The 23,543-nt window shown below is 45.7% G+C and overlaps 1 protein-coding gene and 1 long non-coding RNA gene across 2 annotated transcripts in view; both read right to left on the bottom strand.

The window, feature by feature from the left end:
* LOC107182051 overlaps window positions 1-3,760 on the bottom strand; it is a 13,649-nt gene extending 9,889 nt beyond the window's left edge. Inside the window, exon 1 of the long non-coding RNA XR_001512768.1 lies at window positions 3,749-3,760. This is a non-coding gene — a long non-coding RNA (uncharacterized LOC107182051). The remainder of the gene's footprint in view (window positions 1-3,748) is intronic.
* The window catches only part of ELMO1 (engulfment and cell motility 1), a 396,326-nt gene that overhangs the window by 133,181 nt on the left and 239,602 nt on the right, over window positions 1-23,543 (bottom strand). The gene's annotated exons all lie outside the window — the stretch shown is intronic.

Genomic DNA, 23,543 nt, shown 5'->3' with positions numbered 1-23,543 from the left:
TGGTGCAGTGGATTCTGCCTTCACTCAAATAGAAGGAGATAAAAATACGCGCCACCCACTCACCACACAGGCGCACCGCAGGGCTGGATCGTGTTCAAAGCACTTTGAATTTTGATGAAAAAGTGCTCTGTGAAAGCTCAGCTCTGTTCTCAGGAGTGTTGGGCGAGAATGAAGCAAAAACAATGTCTAGAACATGTGCTTAGGAGCCAACCTCCCCGCCACGAGATCCTGGCTTTGGAGCGAGTCAGCATCCTGCAGTCAAGGCCTGAGCACCCCTTCCCCAGAGGCAGGGCTGCAGGACAGGGAACTGGATGGGGAAGAGCTGAAGAAATGAGGCCGGTAGTATCTCTGATGGAAGGTTTCTGATGTGAATACAGAATCTGATAAGATAATCGCCAGGCAGTTTGTCCCAGAGGAGGGATTGGGGATAGCATGTTGGAGGCCAAGATAATCGGAGTGGATTCTTAAAAAGCCAGGAAGGAAACACAAAGAAGACCCTGAAAGAGCCACGATTTCTGCTCAGGGCAGGAAGGGGTGGGTGGGGGGGTCCAGAATCCTCAGCAGTGCCGAAAAAGACAACAGAAGATAAAGGAACTGTGCAAACAGTAACGCCGACTTTGACCGCGACACTCGGCAGAAGAAATTAGACTGTTGGGAAGCTTAAGGAACAGTCCACTCCCTGGTACAAAAGAGACACATGCTTCCTGGGCAAATTATTTCTTTTCTCACAATCTCACACATCTGAGAGACTCAGAGGAAAAGATGCATAAAAAAATATCTGCAAAGATGTTCCAGTTTCAGACAAATGTGAGGGATGGGGATAATGAAGCTGAGCTCAGGGGTGATGAAATACCAGAGGGAAGTCCACAAAAGAGAGATGTGCATTTTTGGCTGTGAAATTCTTTCTTCTTTTTATAATAGATGCAAGAGCCCAGCTAGTGTGGCTCAATGGCTGAGCATCATCCCATGCACCAGGAGGTCATGGTTCGCTTCCCTGTCAGGGCACATGTCTGGGTTACAGCCTCGATCCCCAGTAGGGGGTATGCAGGAGGCAGCCGATCAATGATTCTCTCTCATTGTTGATGTTTCTCTCTCTCTCTCCCCGTCTCCCTTCCTCCCTCTGAAATCAATAAAAAGATATTTTAAAAGTAAAACTAAACATAAAATAGATACAAGATACTGGAGTTGGAGGGAAGCTTTGGGAAAGGACCTAGTAACCAGAAGTGATATAATCGGAGGGTTGGACTTCCATGATGGGGAAATAGTGGAAGCAGGTTTTCAACCAATTGAACGTGGACGAGAAGATGAGAGAAACAGAGATCACTGGAGAGTCTGGGTTTGCAGAAATCGCAGGAGAATAAAGCAGTCCATGCAAATGGGGAGCCAGGTGGAGGGAGGGAGGTGGTAAAGGGTGAGGGGTCAGGGCCTGGCTGGTGAGAAGGTGAGAAGCACCAATCGGGTTATTACAGAGTAGAAGGCTTGCTCCCGGTAAGACGATACAAGAAGGGCTAAGATTATTTGTGGAATTTTCTGCATCCACCAGTTAACCTCACTGCAAATCAAAAGGCAGCTCTCCAACAGGAAAGAGAAGAACATGCCCTTCCCTGCTTTTCCAGAAGGACGTCTGCAGTGAAGAGGGTCTGCAAGGGAATCGGTTCGAGGCAGCGTGTGGGAAAGTTACACGTGTTTTTCTGTTATTTCCCACAACCTGCAAGGTTTTTGTTTGTACCCCAGTTTATATTTATGCTTGTATTTTCTTCCCCAAATCAGCCAAAAAATCAAGTCAGCCGTTCTTTCATCGGTCCCCGCCAACTCTGCCCGCTAACCCTACGGCCAAGGAGACTGAAAGGTAAATTGGGCTGCTTGCTCCTGGGAAGACACGGTGCTTCCTGTGGGAGGACGTGGTAAGCGGTGCCGGGAGCCAGGCCACCAGCCGCCCTAGCAGCCCGGACACAGGCTGGCAGCCCCGGTAGAGGGCCTGCTGACAAAGACAAGCCAGGCCGCCTCCATCCTTGAGAAAACCCAATAGGGGAGAAGGCGGAGCAGTCAGTGGGAATAACAGGCTGGACAGCAGCCACAGAAACGGGTCATTTGCCTGGCACCCCACCAACCTTAGTCCTAGGCACAGAAGAAGGCAAAGTTGGGCCACTTTCTAAGGACATGAAAATAGACAGATGACAGGGTGTCAGTGGGAACAGCATTTCAGGCCTATATCTGCACACATTTCTCCCTTTTTCTCACCCTCTCTCCAACCCGAATGCGTTCCAAACGCCTCCCTATTTTTCATATAGAATACAGAAACTCTTACAAACTAGACAGGTCATGTTCAAAGGGTTTTTATTGGTGTGCTTATTTGCTTTTGCTTTAAGAGATCACCATGTTTGGACCGAATGGATGATGCTAAAACACACACTCAGATGCATTCATCTGCGGCTCAGGACATGGTGAATGTGGGCAGCTGACACCCTGAAAGTATTCATGTTGGAAAAAAGAACTGTGGGAATCATGGGAAAGTTAGCCTACTGGAAAGAAATGAGTGGAGACTGTAACCAAGCATATAACCATGTTTCCAGATGATGATGGTCCCGGTTCAACAGGCACAGTGCTTAGCGGGCCATCAGCTCTGCCCCCCACCCCCACCCCCAAAGATATATTCCTCCACTGTCCCCTAGGCCTGTGCCTTTCTTTCTTCTTATTTTTTTTTATTCTAGAAGGGATTTCTTTCCTTTTTTTAATTTTACATTCTCAATTATAGCTGACCTTCAATATGATATTATTTTCAAGTGTACAGCAGGGGTTAGACATTTATAGAATTTACAGTGTTTCCCCGATATTCCCAGCACTCACCTGGCACCATACATAGTTATCACAATACTAGAGGCCCGGTGCACGAAATTTGTGCATGGGTAGGGTCCCTAGGCCTAGCCAGTGATCAGGGCCAATCAGGGCCTTCCTTCTCTGGCTGCTGGCTGGGGCCTTCCTTTAGTCTATGCCGCCCCCTGGTGGTCAGCACATGTCATAGCAAGCGGTCAAACTCCTGAGGGGACAATTTGCATATTAGCCTTTTATTTTATAGGATTCTATAGGATTGTTGACTAGATTCCCTGTGCTGGGCCTCACACCCTGTCACTCTTCTGTAACCACCAATCTTAAGTCTCAACCCCTTCCCCTTTTTCATCCAGCCCCCCATCCCCACTCCTCCTTGGCAACCAAGGATCTATTCTCTGTATTTATGAATCTGTTTCTGTTTTGTTTGCTCATTTATTTTGTGTTTTAGACGCCACACATAAGTGAAACCAGGTCCTATGCTTTTCAATCAGGGAACTGCACAGAGACCAGCTCAATGGAGGCAGAAGAAAGCGAGCATGAAGCCTGTGGCCCTGGGACTCTACCCAGACGGTGCCCTGCTTTCTCAGAGCAACTTCTTTCTCTCTCTCTGTCTTTCTTTTTTTAATCCTCACCCAAGGATATGTTTCCCATTTATTTATTTGAGAGAATGGAAAGGAGGGAGGGAGGAAGGGAGGGGAAGGGAGAGGGAGAGAAAAAGAAAGAGGGAAACATTGATCTAAGAGAGATACATGGACTGGTTGCCTCCTGCACACACCCACACCAGGGCCAGGGATCAAACCTGAAGCCCAGGCATGTGACCTTGACTGGGAATCGAACCTGAGCCCCTTCAGTGTGCAGGCCACTGCTCTAACTACTGAACTATACTGGCCAGGGCAATTTCTCTTATTTTAATAGAAACCTGTGGAGATAATGAATTAGCAAGGCCATACCAGTGACCCAAAAGACGCTCATGATATTTTGGGATGGACTTTCTGGTCTCCCTGAATTCTTCCCATTAATGTTGGTACTTTTTCTGAATATTCTAATCATCACCTTTCCTTTGAATTCTTAGCAACAGATGCTGGAAATGAAAATGTATGACAAGTTTCTCCTCACTTAGATGTTTTCCTTCTAATATTACCAGATTCAGGAAACTCTGAGATTCATTTTTTATTTCTTCAAAGGATTAGAGAAAGCTCTGTGCAAGGCATAGTGAAACATTCACTGCTAAATAAATAAAATTAGTTTCAAGTGTATGGCAGGGGTTAGACATTTATAGAATTTACAGTGTTTCCCCGATATTCCCAGCACTCACCTGGCACCATACATAGTTATCACAATACTAGAGGTCCTAGGGACCCTACCCATGCACAAATTTCGTGCACCAGGCCCTGATACCATATTCATCAAGGCCTAGGAGGTAGAGATGATGACGTGTAAGAGTCTGAGGTAAAATGGTTTGTTTTGCTTCAAACTCCTTTGCCCTCTGTCCCTGGGTCATGGGAAAGAGCAGGGGCAGCACAGCTCCTCCCCCCTCACTGGGTTCCCACCATGAGTCCTTGCTCAGGGTCCAGGAAGGCACTTAACAAAATGTGTCCTGGCCTCTTTTCCTGTAAAATTAGAGAGAAGATTCATCATTCCAATTTCACTCACTACTGACCCAGCAATGAGGGAAACTGACAGGGTAATTCTGACTTTTCAAGGTAAAGGGGCTCCATCAGAATCAGAACCACGTGGGCACAAAGGCCACTCATCCACGACCCAGAAGCAGTTGGTGGTCCCCGTGCACTCTCCTTGTGGGAGGTTCTCTCTCCAGACTGATTCCAGGTGATTCTAGTGCAGCCTGTACCTACTTCTCCTTCCTGACCATCAGCAATCGGGTGCCCACGTGTGTACATGTCTGCTACTTCTGTGTCAGTTGCTGTTTTTGTCATAATGATCCTGAATGCTCTCCAGATGGGTTCACGTCCATTGGTGGTGAATGAGAAGACCTACCGGTGTAGAACTGAAGACTGGAAGACCTATTTGCAGAAAGTGCAGTATCTTAGCTACTCTTGTCTTTGACAAAGTCCCCTTCGCCAAGTGGGATACTAATGAGTAAGATGACATCAAATGATCTCTAGTTGGCTTTAGTTTGGGGCTTTGAGATTCCCCCTTGCTTTTTTTTCTGGTAGCAGATGTCTACGCTGAATGTCCATCTTTTGAAAACTGCACTGTTCAGTATGTTAGCCATGAGCCATCTGTGGCTGTTTAAATTTGAATTCAGTAGAAATAAGTAAAATTCACTTCCTTAGTCATACTAGCCACATTCCAGTCACTCGGTAGCCACATATGCACACATGCATACATGCCCACACTCATTCCCATCGCCACAAAAAACTCTGCCGGACAGCGTTGCCATTACACCTTCCCTTAGTAAAATGAAAATTTGTACTTCTTAGTTATTCTAAGATTGGGGTCTACATTTTATCTTACATCAACATTATGTTGATCATGTATGGAGGGGAGACAAATGCAGGTCAACAAATAATTCAAATAAAAACCTTCACTTATCCCAGTAAATCATGTGGGTTGTGAGTGTTGACTGCTGATGGCTAGCACATGCCTGGCATGACAAGCGACACTGAGAGGGGCGCCTCCTCCCTAAGATAGGACGTCACCGATGTGGGCCTTGGAATGAGCAAAGCCCGTCACACACTCGAATTAGTTTCTCTCGCCATGTCATCACCAGTCAATGCATTTCTCTATCAGGGAAGGAAAAGGAGGACATTATAGAGCCCAGCCCATCAGCCAAACCATGGTGGGCATGAGAAACAGATGCTGTGCCTCCTTAGACGTGCAACATTGAGACTGTACCCGAGTCTAAAAGCTGCCTGGGAACAGGAAGGTGGGCAGATCAGAGGAAAGCACAGCACATATGACAGGTGATGTCAACATCCTGCAAAGGAAAGGGAATAGGAGGAAACAACGATAGGTTACATCTTGTATGACCTTGATTGTCCCCACCATGTCTTAGGGGGAAGGAACGATGGGAAGATTATGTCACCATTTGTCATTTTATAGCCATGAGCCGGAGTCATGAAGGCCTTGGTTCATCATGGACAGATTGGAGGCCCTCGAAATATACAAAACATATTTCAAACGGGAAGGTCTCTGCCCGCCTTGCTGATCTACTGCGGACTCTGGAGTTGTCATTAGAATGGTAGTGATCTGCCTGTGACAAAGGAAGGTGGGGTTGGGGGGAGTGTAAAAAAGGCTTCTATTTCAAGCTTAGAGAAGACACATACACATTTACTATTATAAGGTTCAAGTGTGTCTGTAGATGGATGGATGGATGGATGGATAGATAGATATAGATACATGTTGTTTTATTTTTGCCCAATTTCTCCAAAACTTCTCAGTGAGACTGAGGGAGGCTTTGTTTGAAAAGCACCACCAGGGAGACAAAAAGAATGAGTTTTTGATAGAAGCTTAAAATAAACACTGGCCAGAGAAAGGAGAGTGAAATACGAGTACCACGCTGTGCAGGGCGGTGACCTTGCCCATAAGGACATGCAAGGTGACGTGGTAGAGCAGCCACCACCCCGGTGCACCTGCCGAACTGAACTGCTGTCGGGTGAGTTACCCCGACGGGGCCCCCGGTGCTCCCCACCTTGTCTTCTGCCCTGATGAAACACTGTAGCTAACTGCACTTTTGAAAATAAAGAGATATATGATTTATGGTTCACAAAATACGAACCTGCTTTCAGGTCTTCTCGACAGCTCTATTTTGTTCAAGAGAGTTATGTGTTCACTGAGACTGTTTTATACGTTATCTCCCACATCACCGTAAGGCAGACTCAGGGTCGGGTGCTTGTGTAAAACCCGTCTGTCTGGAGCGATATTAGGAATTAATCGGAAGATTCCTTATTAACCACACTTCTACTATTAAACATCTACTTCCTGTTTTGTTTGTTTTTTATTGGGGGTGGGGGCTCATTTTAATTGGAGGGCTCCCTGGGTTTTACCCACAGAGCCTGTTGATCGAGCAATCATGCCATTGAGCTATCACGTGAACCTGACCTGAAACTCACAGACACCTCCTTCAGGCACCCACTTGCCCTTAAGTTTGAAAGCTCAGAAAGCTCTGACAATTTTATTTGTCAATTATACATCAACGAAGGTGGAAAAAGCTTGCTGGAGGTTTCTGTGCTTTGTTCTCTTCTTTCTTTAAAAAAAATTTATTGTTGACACTATTACAGATGTCCCCCATCCCCCCCTCCCTTGCCCACCTCCATCTAGCCCGCCCACCCCCGCCCCTGGCCATCACCTCATCATTGTATCTATGGGTTATGCATATATGTTATTTGGCTAATCTCTTCACCTTCTTTCACCCAGTCTCCTTTGACCTCCTTCATGCTTCCTCTGGTTCTGTTGTGCTCATCAGTATATCTTTTTCTTTTTTTAAAAAAGTTTTCATTGATTTTTTTAGAGTGAGAGGAAAGGAGAGGGATCGAGAGATAGAAACATCGATAAGAGAGGAACATCATCATCAATTGGCTGCCTCCTGCACACCCCCTACTGGTGCAGCCTGGCTTGTGTCCTGACTGGAAAATGAACCAGTGGCCTCTTGGTTCCTGAGTGGACACTCAACCACTGAGCCAGCAGCCTGGCTCCTCAGTGTATCTTAGTCACAGGTTGATTTCTTTCTTTCCTGAGTTAATCAGTAGAAGTAGCGAGGGGGCAGAGCCACCAGGGGCCATGTCAGTGATATTGGATGACAGCTTAATGTCTTTGGGCCCAGCAAGCTGTCATTCCAGTAGTGATGGGTGACGTGTATCAAAAGGTACAGGTTATATGGGCAGAGGCCAGTGCACCCCCATCACAGGGGATCACAAGTTCACATCCCAAATCTGAGACATCCACGCTTCTGCTCCCTCCCTCGCTCCACACCCCATCCACTACAATGGTGACCACAGGGTGGTCGCCTGGGGAGGGCCATGGAACGGACAAGGAAATGAAGTAAAAACCAAGGGGATCTGAACAGAGTATGCACTTCAATTACTATCAGTATCATTAATGGTAACATGTAACACACTGATGTAAAATGCTAATAACAGCAAACTTTGGGTGCAGGGTCTATGGGAATTCTTTGCATTTTCCTGTAAATCTAAAACCTTTAGTGAAAAATAAAGTTCACTAAAGAAAACCAAGTGGTATAAGAGGCTACAATTTTGTACTGTCTCCTGACTGCTCCCATCTTAGGGCAGTTCATTGTTATAAAATAACTTCTCTCTTTGGATAAGATGGCACATGTACTTTTTCAAATCCCAGCAGCTCAAAGCTTTTCTCAGAGTGCTTGTTATTTCCGGGCTGGCCGCTTCGGCTCTGCAGCAGCCTCCCTGTCCTTTGTTCTCGATGAAATCTTAAAAATGCCATGCACTTGGGAGGAGGGAGAGTTATTTATATGTGGATGGAGTGCCTCCGTCCACAGAGGAATTAAGAGAAAAGGAAATAAAGTTATATAAAGTCTTCCTTTTGCTAGATTCCCTAAAATAGTCCAGGATTACAAAGCAGTCTATATTTTCATGATAAAAAGTATATTTTTCGCAATACTTCACAGCTAACGAAGCATAGCCTCTCACATTATCACGCATTGGGTAACCGCTGTGAGGTTACCCAATCAACCCTATTGTAGAGATAAGAAAAAAGACATGAAGAACCTTCTACCCCATGCAGGGCTCTCTGCTCCCTGCAACCCATGACCTCCCTTCATTCTGCAGACCCCATGACCCCCCTCCTCCCTGCAGACCCCTGACCTGCCCTCTGCCCTGCAGACCCCGTGACCTTCCCTCCACCCTCCAGACCCCATGACCTCCCCTCTGCCCTGCAGACCCTGTGACAACCTCCCCTGCACCTCGCTACCCCTGGGCTACCCTCACAGAAGTCAGCCTTCCGTAGATGAGGTCCAGAGAAGCATCCTGTCCGATCTAAATCAGTCCTCACTTAACAGTCACGTGTCCACCTGGACATACACACCACCCTCTGCTTCCGGAACACAAATATCAAGATCCCGCCACCCTCTCACTGGCGCCTAAAGCATGTATTTTCCCCATCTCCTTTTCTCTTTTACAAAATAGATTTTTATTGATTTCCGAGAGGAAGGGAGAGGGAGAGGGAGCTAGAAACATCAATGATGAGAGAATCATCGATCAGCTGCCTCCTGCACACCCTGAATTGGGGATCAAGCCCATGACCCGGGCACGTGCCCTGACCTGGAATCGAACTGTGACCTCCTGGTTCATAGCTCAATCCCTGAGCCATACCGACTGGGCACCTGTCTCCTTTTCAAATACAGAGTATGTATAACTGCCCAGCAATGAGACACACTTTCAACAGACTAAGCCAAGGTCAGCCTTTGGAAGAGAGAAGACTGCTTTCTATACCTACACAGTAATGCTTGCAAGAAGCCGGAATCATCTCAAATGACTGCCCGAAGCACCAGGCACTCTTTGTATTTTTACCACAAGAATCCCCAGACATCAGCATGGACTAATGTGAGAATCAAAGGCCCAGTCCGCCCAGCCGCCTTCTTGTTGGAAAATGACGGCATGTACTAGTAAGTGTCCCACCTGGAGCCACTGTCCGGGCCTCGGAGCTGCGAGGAAGGAAGCCCAGGGTGTCTGCTCTCAGTAGAGCGGGAGTTCAGGTTTGATGCTTTGATATTTTATAATCATCGATGAATCGAGTGGGAGACTGAGAATGAGGAAAACAGACAAAACAAAAAATCAAAGCGTGAGACACATCAAAGATGAGCCAGCGTGTGCGACTCAGCCTAACACTGCAGCTCCCGGAGAGATCGAGGGGGAGGCGGCAGTGGGGGCCTGGCCTGGGATTCTGACAGATCTAGAACGAAGAGCTTCCAGAGATCAAGGGAGCTCCTCTCTGGAGCGAAGTAAGAGCTGACATAAGTTCCCATTCTGGCTTTTTAAAGGGACCCTGGGCACTGTCTAGGCAGGCCCAGCACAGGGCGCTGCCGGGGTTCTTTCAACTTGTGCCGCAGACTGGGGGACGCTGGGAACCACTCCCTAAGGCACAGACGCCCCCCTTCTCCATTTATAAGGGGCAAAAATAGAACACTGAGGACTAGCTACGGTCACGGGAAATACTAAGCATGCTCTGTTAACCATGATTGCCTTGTGCTGGTTAAAGAAAGGACATTCTAACCTGACTGGGAGTTGTAAGCCCCCTGGGACCTGGGAATCAACCTTAGACTGCGGTCCATTCTCATTCAAGAACTGCCTATTATCATGGAGAGATTAACAACCTTGCTTCCCCAAAAGTGGGGTCCCACTCCAGTCTGCATTGCCTACTTCCCCATGCCTGTAATCCCTACTTCCCCATGTAATCTTTGTCCGACCCTATATCAGCAGCTGGCTCATGGTGGGGGCTAGAGAGATTTCTGTGGGTGACCGGCTGCTCTCCCATGCTGTCAGAAATATTGGAATAAACACTCACATACGATTCAACCCTGCCTCTGCTGAATTGGCTCAAGTAGTGACAGGCAGCAGGGACCCATTGGTCGTCCGGTTTCATGTTTACAATTCAGATTCCCACATGAAGAAAGTATGACTTCGAATCGATCACACATTACACTTCACAAAATAGCCTGCACAGTTCCTCCTTGCTAGGTGCTGTTGCTGCTTCTTTCAGTGGCAAAGCAGAGAGAGAAAGTGGAAGCCACGTGAATGAATGACCAGAGGGGCGGGGCTAAGGCGGGCTCCCTCTACTGCTTGTTCTGTAAAACACGTTTGATGAATACAAGTGGCCTGGCATTTCATTTTATAGCCAATTGAACCAAACAGCTTGTTAACACACAAAGAGCTAATTAGTCAGTGTGCATGCCTGTCACAGGATTTTCTGCTCTCTCCATATATGATTTTTGCTATTTTACACGAGCTTTTGAACACACAACCAGGAGATCCGGCCTGGCCACAGAAGTGGGTCCATGTTCCGTAATGGACCAGAATACCAGCGTGGCCCCAGGAAGCTGGGCGCCTTCTGGTTTATGAGTCCTTGGGGTACATGAGGGATACAGAGAGGAGAACAGGACCCCTGTGAGTGGATACAGCTCCCCTGGTGGCCAACGCATAGATATTCAAGGATCCTGCCCAACTGAAAGTTCTGTCTGCAACACAGACTCGCGTAAATGCATTAGCTGATCCCGTCTCCAGGTAGTCCAGGGAAAGTGTGAAGAAAGAGGCGCTCATCGAGGGAACACAAAGAAATCAATTTCCTATAACTTACCCTGTTTGATAGAAGGAACATGCCCTGAAATGGGATGGTCAGATTCTCTCCCAGGGCTTCTTCCAGGCTCTGAACTCCCACACTGAAGACTTCATTCTACCGCCCCTGCCAGGACCATCCAATCCCGTTCCCAGTGACCAGCCTGCTCAGCGCTCTCTCTAAGCTATGGATTCTGATAGATGTTTTCCACAACATCCCAATTATTTCAATTATCCTCCAACAATCCAGGATGAGATCTTCTTATCTCCACTTAGGGATAAGGAATCTGAGATGCATACGTATTAAATCGCTTGCCTGGGGCCACCCAACTGTGAACTGTAAAGTTGTGGGAGTCTGAACCCAAGACTTCTTGTTATCAATACCTGTGCTGTTGGGGAATAACCACCTTTTCACCATTTAAAAAATTAGCAGCTTTCTTGAGAGATAGTTTACATATCAAAAACGCATCCATTTATGTGTGGAAATCACTGTTTTTGAGTGTAGAGAGTCCTGCAACCATCATTGCAACATAATTTTAGAACTTTCCATCACCACAGAATGAAACCTCATACCCATCCGCAGTCACTCTCCATTCTCCTGTTGGTTTTAAATCTTATTTTCCCACCTTCTATTTTCCTGGCCACTGACAAAGATTTTGCTTTCCTTAATAAAACTGAAATCTGGAACCCCATCAATCAGTTGAAACTTGCCTCTCCAAGTGTGGCTTTCTTCTTGGGTACATGTCTTATTCTTTTATCCAGGACAACTGGGGAAGCCGAGAGCTCAGGTCAGCAGGCCTACGTGTCACAGTCAGTCACGGGATTCACCGGAAGCTGTCCCAGGAGCCTCCCTCCAGGAGGACATGGGCCCATCATCACCATCAGCAGCTTTACTTAACATGAGGATGTAAGACCTTCAGGGACCTGGATGTTTGGCAGGAATAAAAACTTACTCCCCAATTCTCTTTCTGCTCGTACTTAACATAGCCTTAAATGAGACGGCAGAAAAAGAACCAAAAGTTATTGTGCCCCTCCTGTAACCCGAATGACTTACAGCAACTCTACAAGGTAGTTCCTATGGCCTCTTTGGATCAACGTGGACACCAAGTTTAGAGCTGACTAACTTGAGGTGTTTTCGTAACAGTCTCATCTGTGCTTCCGTGGAACATGTAAACATTTATAGCTGATGTTTAGCCCGCTCCAGTGAGGTGAAGGAGCCCCCAGGAAGATTTACCCACAGAAGATGATACAGATGGAGGGCTTAGTCTAAGGGCTTGGGGCAGGATGCCCTGCCATAAAGGTGGCGTTCCCATGGGAGTTTTTCCGTTGACACATTCACTTCCTCCTCTGGCAGTGCTTGATGACATCCTGCTTTCTTTCAGAGGGGATATAAATAGCACCAAAATGTTTGAAAGCACTGCAGTGCTACAAAGGGGGTTAAGGTGAGAAACAGGTCTTGTCTGCTTGGCCTCTTACGCACATTGGCTGAGAGATGAGAATAAGAACTTTTCATATGAACGCTGGGACACCTTCGCTTTGGAGGATATTTTACTCAGGAAACAAACTTTCAAAGAGAATTACTCAATAAATGGGCTGCCTCTGTAGTGATTCTTCCCAATTTGAATAATTTTTCTAAGACTAACTGTGAATGTGACCAGGATGTTAAGAAATGGTCTAAATTCACAATTCGGTATAAATTCTTTTACCCTCGAAGTTTTTTATATGAAATATCCTTTGATCACAAAACCTTATTGGATGAATCTTGAAGATTAACTGTTTTACTTATCTTTCTTAAAAGCTTATTTCTATTTTTTGTCTAAATTTTAAAGGGCTTTTTCCCCCCTACGGAACTCACATGTATTATGGAAAGCATTTACCAACTGCATAATTGGGTGTAGCGCTGCTCTATAAATTCTAACTAGTGAACTTTGAATGAATCCTTTCCTCAGGAAATTTTATGATTAAAATCTGGCTATATAATTTATGAACCTTAAATGGTTTGGCATCTGTGCAGGCTTTTATATAAGTTAATTATCATTAAATATCAGAGATGTTTAGGCTTTTCCTTCCATATGCTTCATCCTCTTCTTTCCCATTAGCAGCTCTCTGTCCTGCTTTGAGTTTTAGGGTTCCAAGATTCCCTCACTTGAGTTCCCTCCTCCCCTCCTGCGGAGCAGAGCTCATAGGGGCCAGTTACTCCATGTTTAGGAGACCCCACACAGGAGAACAGAAGTGCTTCATGCTCGCCCAGCAGTGTCCTCTTTCCTTTTTAAATTTTTTAAATCCACACCCAAGGATATTTTTTCCATTGATTTTCAGACAGAGTGGAAGGGGCGGGGGAGGGGCAGAGAGGGAAACATCGACATAAGAGAGACTCATCGATTGGTTGTCTCCTGTTGGGGATCGAACCCACAACTGAAGTATGTGCCCTTGACTGGGAATCACACCCACCACCCTTTGATCTGAGGGGCAATGCTCTAACCATTGAGCAAAACTTGCCAGGGCCCAACAGTGTCCTCTTATCTTCAGAACATTCTCTCTACTGGAACAGCCCAAGTTCATCAGCTCCTGCTGCTGCTGTCAGGATGTTCTGCCAAGTTTTCCTGTGGTGACCTTCACTCAAGGCTCTTCATTTCTATGCAAAGCCATATTAGTGTAACAGATTGATATCTATTGCCACCTAGAACTGTGCTCTGCATGGATGAGAGATAGCAAAAGTATAAAGAAAAAATTACCCTTTTTATATGTAGTTTATCAGTGGCCTCATCCAACCCTCTTCCTCAGCCAGATTTCCACCTTACCCAGTATTTGCCTTCATGCATGAGTCTACTAAGAATCAATGAATATATAGCGTGAGATGACTTTGCAAGTGCTAAGAAATGTCATGGTTTGATAGGTCAGGAGAGATCTATAAATGTCATGTTTCACCTACCGCAGCTGTCTACACCAGTCTCAAATCTATTGCATAATTCATCTTCCATAACTCATCATAATTCATCTCCTTGAGAGGTCAATGGAGTTGGGTCAATTAAAACCTAGGTATCTGTCCCACAGTTCAGCCTGCTAGGACATTTCCATACACATCTTTAATTATAAAATGTGCCTCTTGATTTGAGTATTGTGAAAAGTCTGATCCATACAGTTTTCATGCTGTTATTCAGGTTATGGATTCAAATCCTTAAAAAGATACAGCCAAGGACAGACTCATGCTTCCTCCGGGAACATGATTCTAGAAAATCCTTAAAGCATGTCTTCATGCTAGCAACCAGGTCCACTGCTATACTTAGGGCACCTTTCTAATTTATCATCGGAATACTTATGACAGAAAAGAAAAGCAATTTTTGGTAGAAATTAGATTTAAGAAACTCATTATGGCTCCAAGGATTTCCTATTCCCTTTTGTAAAGTCAAAACATTAGGATTTTTCGATAACCTACTTAAATTTGTCAGTGATAATAGTTTTAAGAGTCCACTTTTAGAGACTGTGAACATAAGCACGTTCACCCCCAGTACCTTCCATGAGGAATGGCCTCTGTTTCCAAATATCTGGGAAGTGGAGAGGATTGGTTATGGGCACAAGAACTGAACTGCCAGTAGGGAAGACTCTATAGTCAATTAATACACAGTTACAAGGGGCCACCTTTATACTGAGGCAAAAGGCAATCATACTTTGTTAAATACTTTAAGGGAATATTAAGGGGCAACGCGAAAAGAAATACATTTTCAGCATTTTGTATAATCTCAATTCAAGTTAATTTTAAGAATTTATGTTTATTCAGGCTATGCTCAATGTATCTGGGGAGTCTGTATAATACGTAATACCTTATAGCAGTGGTTCTCAACCTTCCTAATGCCGCGACCCTTTTATACGGCTCTCCTCATGTTATGGCACCTGTGACTGGTGGACAAGCACACAGAGACGACGACAGGAATCAAGGAGCGGGAGCCATACACCTTTGTAGTGTCTTGTCACGAGCCCTCGGTTACAATTATTTCAAGGCAGGAATGTGAGCTTAGGGTCAGCTGATCAGCTCTTCTCATGTGGAACACCATGGAAATCAGGTAACTTATCCTGGTTCAAGTCTAACATTATGCGTGTCAAACTTAGAACAGAGCCATCCCCTCCCTCTCTCCCTCCTACCCTCCCCCCTGTACTCCCTCTCTCCCTCTCTCCCTCCCTCCTCCTCCCTCCCACAATGCCTTCTCACACCATATACAGAAGAGGCACTCAGGCTTGGGGAGAACAGGGAGAACCAGCCAGTGGTCTTCAAGGAGGCACAGGGAAGGAGCCCCTACATGACTAAAGCCGCTTAGCTATGGGGTAACTTCGGGAGGTTGTACTTTCTGCTCCATTTGACTATGAGCATGGACTATTTTAAAATAAAAAAAATTCAAGAGAAACAAAGTTTGTAAGAATAAGTACATTGGACGATATACTCAGGGGACTTTCTCTGTGACTCAAACACTTAGACTTATTAGCAACCTTAAAAGTGTCCACATTTTAATATTTTTTTCCAGTCAGAATTTTATTCCTTTAATCTCCAATATTCTGCAACTAGTATCAACCCCTGGTGTTAGATTTCTCTTCTAACAAAATAAAAAATTACACGGAAAAGCAGCTCATGCTTCGGGATGGAAATAAACCCTGACTGGAAGAGCACCCGCATTCCACCGGTGGCATCCTGGCTGACATGGCAGCATCCTGTAATTACCCTGAAAGGCCATGGGTTTGATAATATATTCACCACCTTGTGTGATTTACATAAAGCTTTGAAATTATCCATTCATATGCAAATGTGAGCTACGACAGATTACATGGCCTAGGAATGCGATGCAAGTACTCTGACAATCACACTCCAGGAGTACCAACACCATTTCGCTCTCTTTCTGCAAGGCTCTCCATGAGGTTAGAGAGCCTGTCAAAACCAGCACCAATCAAAGGTGGAAGTAGAGAGTAGACATATGCATCCTTTGGATAGGAAATGCCCATGAAAATAACTGGCCAGGCCCGGCCGGTGTGGCTCAGTGGCTGAGCATTGGCCCAGGCCCCAGGAGGTCACCGGTTCATTTCCCAGACAGGGCACATGCCTGAGTTGTGAGTCGATTCCCCAGCAGGGGGCGTGCAAGAGACAGATCAACGTTGATGGTTCTATCACTCTCTCCCTCTCCTTTCCTCTCTCTCTCAAATCAATAAAAACATATTCTTTGAAAACACTGGCCAGGATTATGACATTCTAATATCATATAAACCTGGCTGTGAAATTCAGTCCCTCCTTTCCTGTCCCCAGCAATAATCCATCCAGAAAGGGAAAAGGGAATGGCAGGTGGGAAAAGGGAGATGGGCCTATGTCATGCAGCATCCCTGTTGATGTGTTAAATGTGCTAACGCCAGGAGAGTCAGTAACCGTTCCCATAGCAACTGCAGCTCGCCTCCTGGACCTGGTAACTGAAGGTACGAAAATTAATCCCACTTTAGAGCATGAGGAAACACTGCCCCTAAGCAAGGGGCACCATAGTCAGGTCGAGTTTCAAATGAACAGAGCAGCCAACGCTCCCCAAGCGAAGGCTGGGGGAAGGGGGAAGGGGGGGCAGCGCACACAGTAGGAGTTCACCCTGGGCTATTGCTCAGGAAGGGGGAGGCTTCTCCCCAGGGCCACCTGCCCGGGAAGGGTCAGTGTCTTCCAGCACAGGAACTCCTTGGGCATCAAAGAGAATCGACAGATATCTTGTCCCTACGCACTGCGGCCTGGGATGGATTTAGTATCACCCACCAGGAAGAAAAGGGACCAACACGCACATGACCTCACCACGGCTCATGAATGCCAGTGCGCATCACGTTTCCATGAAGGCCCAAGAGAGAGAAAGGGGCGGGGGGATCTAAAACATGTGCGAGGGCCCCTGGCTGCAGGCACTGGGGTGTCCCTGGGCACCCCGCACCCAGGCCTTCTGGCGTCCTGTTCTGAAAGAGGCACCAGGATTTCAGGTCAGTGGGCTTTATTGCTGCAAAGAGCTCCTGAGACTGAGAAAACTGACTCCAGGGCTTCTCTCAGTTTGAGGGTTGAGCAAAATTAATTTTAAAAATAAAGGAACTGGAGAAGGACATATTTGTGATCTGCTCTATATTTTAAAAGCCGCTTGCATTCCCCTATTTAAAACAACAACACACAGCCCAGCCGATGTGGCTGAGTGGTTGAGGGTCGACATGTGAAACAGGAGGTCACGGTTCGATTCCTGAGGGTTGCGGCCTTGATCCTCAGTGTGGGGTGTGCAGGAGGCAGCTGATCGATGATTCTCTCTCATCATTGATGTTTCTCTCTCTCCCTCTCCCTCTCACTTCCTCTCTGAAAGCAATAATAATATATTTTTTAAAAACCCACAAAAATGCAAACTAGCCGGTTATAATAACCTGCCAGACCTTTTAGCTGATTGACAGAGGGACCAATAAAAAGGACTTGGGAATAAATTCTCTGAGCAATCTCTGGGGCAGAAACCATTCTGCAAGAGCTGTATTTATAAGGCAACTTTGTCAGAATTTAAGAGGAGCCTATACAAATTGGGGTAAAAAATGGGGATCTATGGAGTCTTCAGAATCTCACCCATTCATTTTTAGGTAAAGCTCTTAAATTTGTGGATGCCCCTGGTTACCGAGGGGTGGCAGACAGCCCAAACATTCATCTGCAGATACACCTCGGAAGTAAACATTTCAATTCGTGATACCGAGGTGCCCCATCAATTGGAAAGAAGGTGAATAATTAACATGAAGAAGAATAGTCCACACCCATGTGCTCAGCATCTTACAACATCCAGAAGGTCTCTGGGAGGCTGGGCACAGTGACTGTAAAGTATATTAGCAATGGCTACTAGAATCGTTTTTTTAAAATATACTTAATTTTCTAATATTTCTATTAGGTATAAGAATCTGTTTCACCATTAGGGAAAAAGAAGCATTGAGTTTTATTTAAGAAAAGAGTCAAAAGGGAGATGATCTCAGAAATGCCTTCAGCTTGTTAAAATATCAAAACATCGTTGCTTCTGAGTTACCGCTATTAACTTGAGAATTGGAAAATTAGCACACCAGAAATAGAAAGTGTTAGTCTGGAACATTTTTAAAATTCACATTAAAAATGTCTTTTAAAGGCAGAATTTTCCTGTTGCTCACACTGTGAAGGTTACAAAGTTTTCTGGAAATGAAGGTTAGGTGGCTGATAAATGTGTTCGTGTACGCACTCCTCGGACTGGCTTCATTCACAAAATCTCAAAAGGACGAGTTTGAAATATGGACTCGAGGCAGGTTATTTTCACTCATAAATTAAACAGTTCGGTTTGTGACCAGATGTGACCAGACTCTCTAATGCAGGATTATGGGGGTACCCAGAGCACTTGCATTTGCATATTCAAGACAAAATCCTGGGCTTAGAGAACTGAGAACATCAATAGGCAATAATAACAGGCCACAGATTGCCTTGGCTCATGTCCACTGACCTGGAGAGAAAGGGAATATGGGTCACCTATTTCACTTGGACACATATGAAAGCTCCCTTACCTTCCCCTCCCCCGGGCATGCCCTGAATTAAGGCCGTGGCGACCCGAGATGGGCTGGGCAGTTAGTTACACAGTTCCCAGCTGCCCAGGGGCAATTCTATCCCATTCATTCCCTCTCCAAAACGTGTGTTAGCATGGCAGGTTAAAGAGACGTTCTTGAACTTGGTCTAGCCTCCCCCACTGCTCTGGTACTTCATCATTACTGGGAACACATGGTTTGTGACCTCAAAGGTGGGACAATGTCACAGGTGAGAGCCAGTGTATATGCAACTTGTCAATATGAAGTCCCAGGAAACACACACGCCTTCTTCCTATTTCAGTTTTCAGGGGAATTGCAAAGCTCCCTCCACTAAAGGACAAGAACTGTTACATCTGCCCAAGTAAAACGTACACAAGAAAAATCAACCTTATGAAAGAACAAAACAGTCCCCGTGCGGGCAACTCGGCAATCCGCGTGACGCACAGCATACACTCCTGGCTGCTGATGCACGGCCTGGTGGGTGAGACGCAGGTGTGCCCAGGCTGGTTACAGAAGGGGAGATGGTGGTGCCCTAAAGAATGGCTACCCTGAGGGTCCTTAGAGATATGCCCTTTAGGAGGGCTCAAGGAAATATTGCTCAGCAATGATTCTACCCTCTGCGTCATCAAATGGTCCCCCACATTATTTGAAGGCTGCAGATCTTAAACAAAAAGGTGGCTGATGTACACTGATTACAAAATAGCAGTTTGTAAAAATTCTATAACAATCTGACTTTGAAACTTAAAAGTGTTAACGACCTCATTTAAAAACGATTGGTGGGTCACCTGGCCAGTGAGCTCAGTGGTTGGGGCATCGGCCTGCACACCAAAGGGCCACGGGTGTAGTTTCCAGTCAAGGGCAGGTACCTGGGTTGCAGGTCCAATCCCTGGCCCAGTTGGGGTGCGTGCAGGAGGCAACCAATTGATGTGTTTCTCTCACATCGATTCTTCTCTCTCTCTTCCTCTTCATCCCTCCCTCCCTCTCACTCTCTCTAAAAATCAATGGTTAAAAACATCCTTGAGAGGATGGACAAAGAATAAAAATGATTGGTGGGACATGACCCTAAAGCCTGTTCTGAGTTGGGATGGCATCGTGACAGAGCCGCAGTGACCGGGCCCCCCGTCACCCTGTCACCCCTCTGCTGCGGCAGATGCTGCTTCCGGGGCCTCCGCCCTGACTGTGCAGCCTGGAGTGGGGAGAATGACCACTTCACTTTCTCTCTGGACTTGGCCCGAGTCCCTGCCTTTCCCCACTGGGCCTAGTGAGGGAGGATGGAACTCCATAAAAAAGCTTGTTTTACCCATGCCTTGCATGTCTGTTCCTAAGACTGATTTATTTAGAAGAAAGAAAAAAAATTCTGTTTCTAGATCCAAACCACTGGGGTTAGAAATGCTCAATGACAGATAAGGAAAACCAAATTCCAGCGCATCGCTCCCCAGCCCTTCAACCTGTGAGACAGGACAGCGATCCAAAGAGCAGGAACCGAGAACCCGGAGTCCTGGGAATCGCAAGCGGGAAACGAAGACATCCCCTAGCGGAGAATTCTCAAGGCGGGCCCAGTGCAGTCGGGGAGTGGGAAGTGCTCATTGGTGCTAACGTTTTTAATGTCTCACATCTCCAAAAATTTTCATTTATTTTGTAACAAGCAGTTTTAGGTCAGCCTTCGAAAAAACGATTTCAAGTGGAACCTGTCTCCAATTTTAATGAGAAAATGTGTCTCAGACTTGGTAACCAACTTCTCTAGACTGTTCCTTCTCATGGTGTTGGAAACTATGAATTGGAAGAGTTTTGGAATGTGACTGTGAGTGATTTTGCTCTGTCTCACCAGCACCGAGCTGAGAATGTTCCTTTGTGACGCTGGTCTGACTCCCCCCTTTTTAACTTTGGGCACATGACTTCATTTGTGTGCTCACTCTGCATATTATATTTAATTCCTAGATTCGCTTAGAGATGTGAATTTTATCAGTTGTCAGAGGCAACTCAACATGGGATAGTGAGATGGGGAAAAATCGAATTATATTCCCATGCAACTTAAGCGGGCGCCCATCTGGCTAGAGTCGCTAGACTATAAGCTTGAAATAAATGCAATTTTCTTTTCTTCACCTCATCTGATTAGACATGGAAGCTATTCCTCTGGGGGTGAGAAGAAAGCAATCAAGGGAGCGTCCTTTGAAACCCACATTCCCGCACCTTTGTGGCGCCATTTGATGGCAGGACAGGCCTGCTGTTCAGGCCACTGAGTTCTGAAGTGTTGCCAGAATCTTCCCCATTGTGTGAGCGTGTGATAAACAGACTTAAAGAGGCACCCGGCGAGGGTGGCTCAGTGGTTGAGCGTTGACCCATGAACCAGGAGGTCGCAGATTCTGCATCAGGGCACATGTCCAGGTTGAGTGCTCGATCTCCAGTGGGGGGGGGGGGGGTGCATGCCCGGGTTGCAGGCTCCATTTCCAGTGCGGGGCATGCAGGAGGCAGCCAATCAAAGATTCTCTCTCATCACTGATGTTTCTATCTCTCCCTCCCTCTCCTTTCCTCTCTGAAATCAATAAAAATATATTAAAAATCAAAGAGGTGATAGTAGGCTGAGCAAAACTCCTAGGAAGATGCAATCTTCTTTGGTTCTTTCCTTTTCATCTTAGATGAGGGCTAAGACCCACAAGGGGCTTATCAACATGATGAGTTAAGCCACACCCTCTTCATTCCTATTGACATCTGTGAACTCTGTGTGTCTGCGTGTAAGTCATGTGTTATATTCAGAACCTGTGTGTAAGTAACAAAGTTGAATAATGGCTGTAAGTTAGGGAGAATGATTAGTGAATGAGGTAGGTTTGGCCTCATGCTGTACCCTGAGGGCAAACTTGAGCTGAGCTTTCTTACTTGGCTCTGGCCATCCCTGACTTCCAGTGGAAGACACTGTGATGCATTTCAGAATGATGGGCGCCAGTCTTGCTTCGCTGTTGGAAGGGGCGGGGGCTCTGGGCCATCCTGCAGATCTACCACATCTGGATTAAGCAAAGTGGGGTCATCCAGTGGAGAGCAACATATGCCATCTATTTTCTCTATGGCGACCCCCCTTTCTAAATGGTTCACAAGGTGTGGGGGTAGGGGGCATTCTCCTCAGGTTACCGTTGGGTAATCCTGAAAGTTAAATAGATAAGGAGGTTGATAGCAATCAATTAACTTCAACACTTGCCCTCCATGATCTTCTAGTGGTCAAAGGCAAAAGAAATTGTCAACGTGGGCCTTTTTTGGAGAGATGCAAATAGTGTATATCCTGATTATGGTGGATATACAATACATAACTGCATATATTTATAAAATCAAAGAACTGTACACCTGAAGAGGGTGAAAGTTACTGTGCTAATTATACCTCTGCAAACCCGACTAAAGGAGAAGGGAAAACAAAACAACAAAAAGCACACCTGGCATTAAAACAGAGCATAACAACCCAGATGACTCTCAGAAACATTATATCGAGTGAAAGGAGCCAGACACGAAAGGCTACCTACTGTGCAATTCCATTTACATGGTTGTAGGAAGGAGAGAATGAATCATGCGTCCCTCCCACCCACATACATGCACATACACACCTCACACTTCCAATTCTAAGAAAAAAACTCTGTTTTCCTCAAAGCTGGCTTCACACTCTCAGGAAGAAACCCGCAAGGGATTTCATAGCTGTATTTTAGTCGTGAGTAGGGTTATTGCTCAAGAACAGAATGACGGTTGGCTGGTGTGGCTCAGTGGATGAGCATCATCCGTCCCATGCACCAAGAGGTCCCCAGTTTGATTCCCAGTCAGGGCACATGCCTGGATTGTGGTCTTGATCCCCAGTGGGGGATGTGCAGGAGGCAGCCGATCGCTGTTCCTCTCTCATCATTGATGTTTCTCCCTCTCTCTCCCTCTCCCTTCCTCTCTTTTTAGAATCAATTATATATATATATATTAATTCTAAATATATCAGAATCAATTTTGTATGTTTTGATTCAACTCTCCTAGAGAGAAGTCCTGAGAGAGCTCCTGGTGGTATACTTTCAGCTGATGGCTCCTCTCTCCCAAACTTAATTAGTTTATACAATTTAAATAAATGCAGCAAGTCAAGAGCACAATCGGGTTTTGTATTATCTTCCTTTGTTTGGAATAACTTAGAAAGTATATTCTCTACTAACACTAGCCCAGAACATTGTCTAAGGGGCCCTTCCATTCTCCATTGGATTAACATGAACAAAATTCCTTGTGGTAAACCTAACATGGTTTGTGCTCACATTTCAAGCATTATCTTAGGTCAGACATTACTTTGAAATATTATTCAGCCATTAGAAATAATGAGTTCTGTTCTATTCTCTCTCTCTCTCTCTCTCTCTCTCTCTCACACACACACACACACACACGCACACACACTATACATTAGCAAAGGCAATGACAAAGGATAGGGGAGCTGGGATTTAGGAAGAAACACGTTGAGAGGGGCATTCTCTTTCATTTAAATCTCCCATATAATTTAAAGTCCTTTAGAGTCTCAGGGACCACCCTTGAATAAAAATGTCACATGGTCTCACTTATATGTGTAATCTAAGGAAAAAAATAAATGGATAAACAAGATAGGCCTACAGACACGGAAGCATGAAACAGCCCAAGGGATCCCAGAGGGAAGGTGGGAAGGAGGGTGGGAAGACATTAACCAAAGAACTTATAAGCATATATGCATAGCCCATGGACACAGACCATAGACAGGTGAAGGCCTGGGGGCTGGGATGGGAGCAGGGGGACAAAGGGGGGAGAAATGGGAGACATCTGTAATACTCTCAACAATAAAATTAATTTTTAAAGGTATTAAATAAAACGAATCTAAAACCTTACAAATAAATTACAACCCAAACTACTATAGACTTT

This window comes from Myotis davidii, unplaced genomic scaffold, assembly GCF_000327345.1.
Source record: "Myotis davidii unplaced genomic scaffold, ASM32734v1 scaffold573, whole genome shotgun sequence".
Classification (NCBI taxonomy): domain Eukaryota; kingdom Metazoa; phylum Chordata; class Mammalia; order Chiroptera; family Vespertilionidae; genus Myotis; species Myotis davidii.
This window is presented reverse-complemented; position numbering and strand designations above follow the sequence as displayed.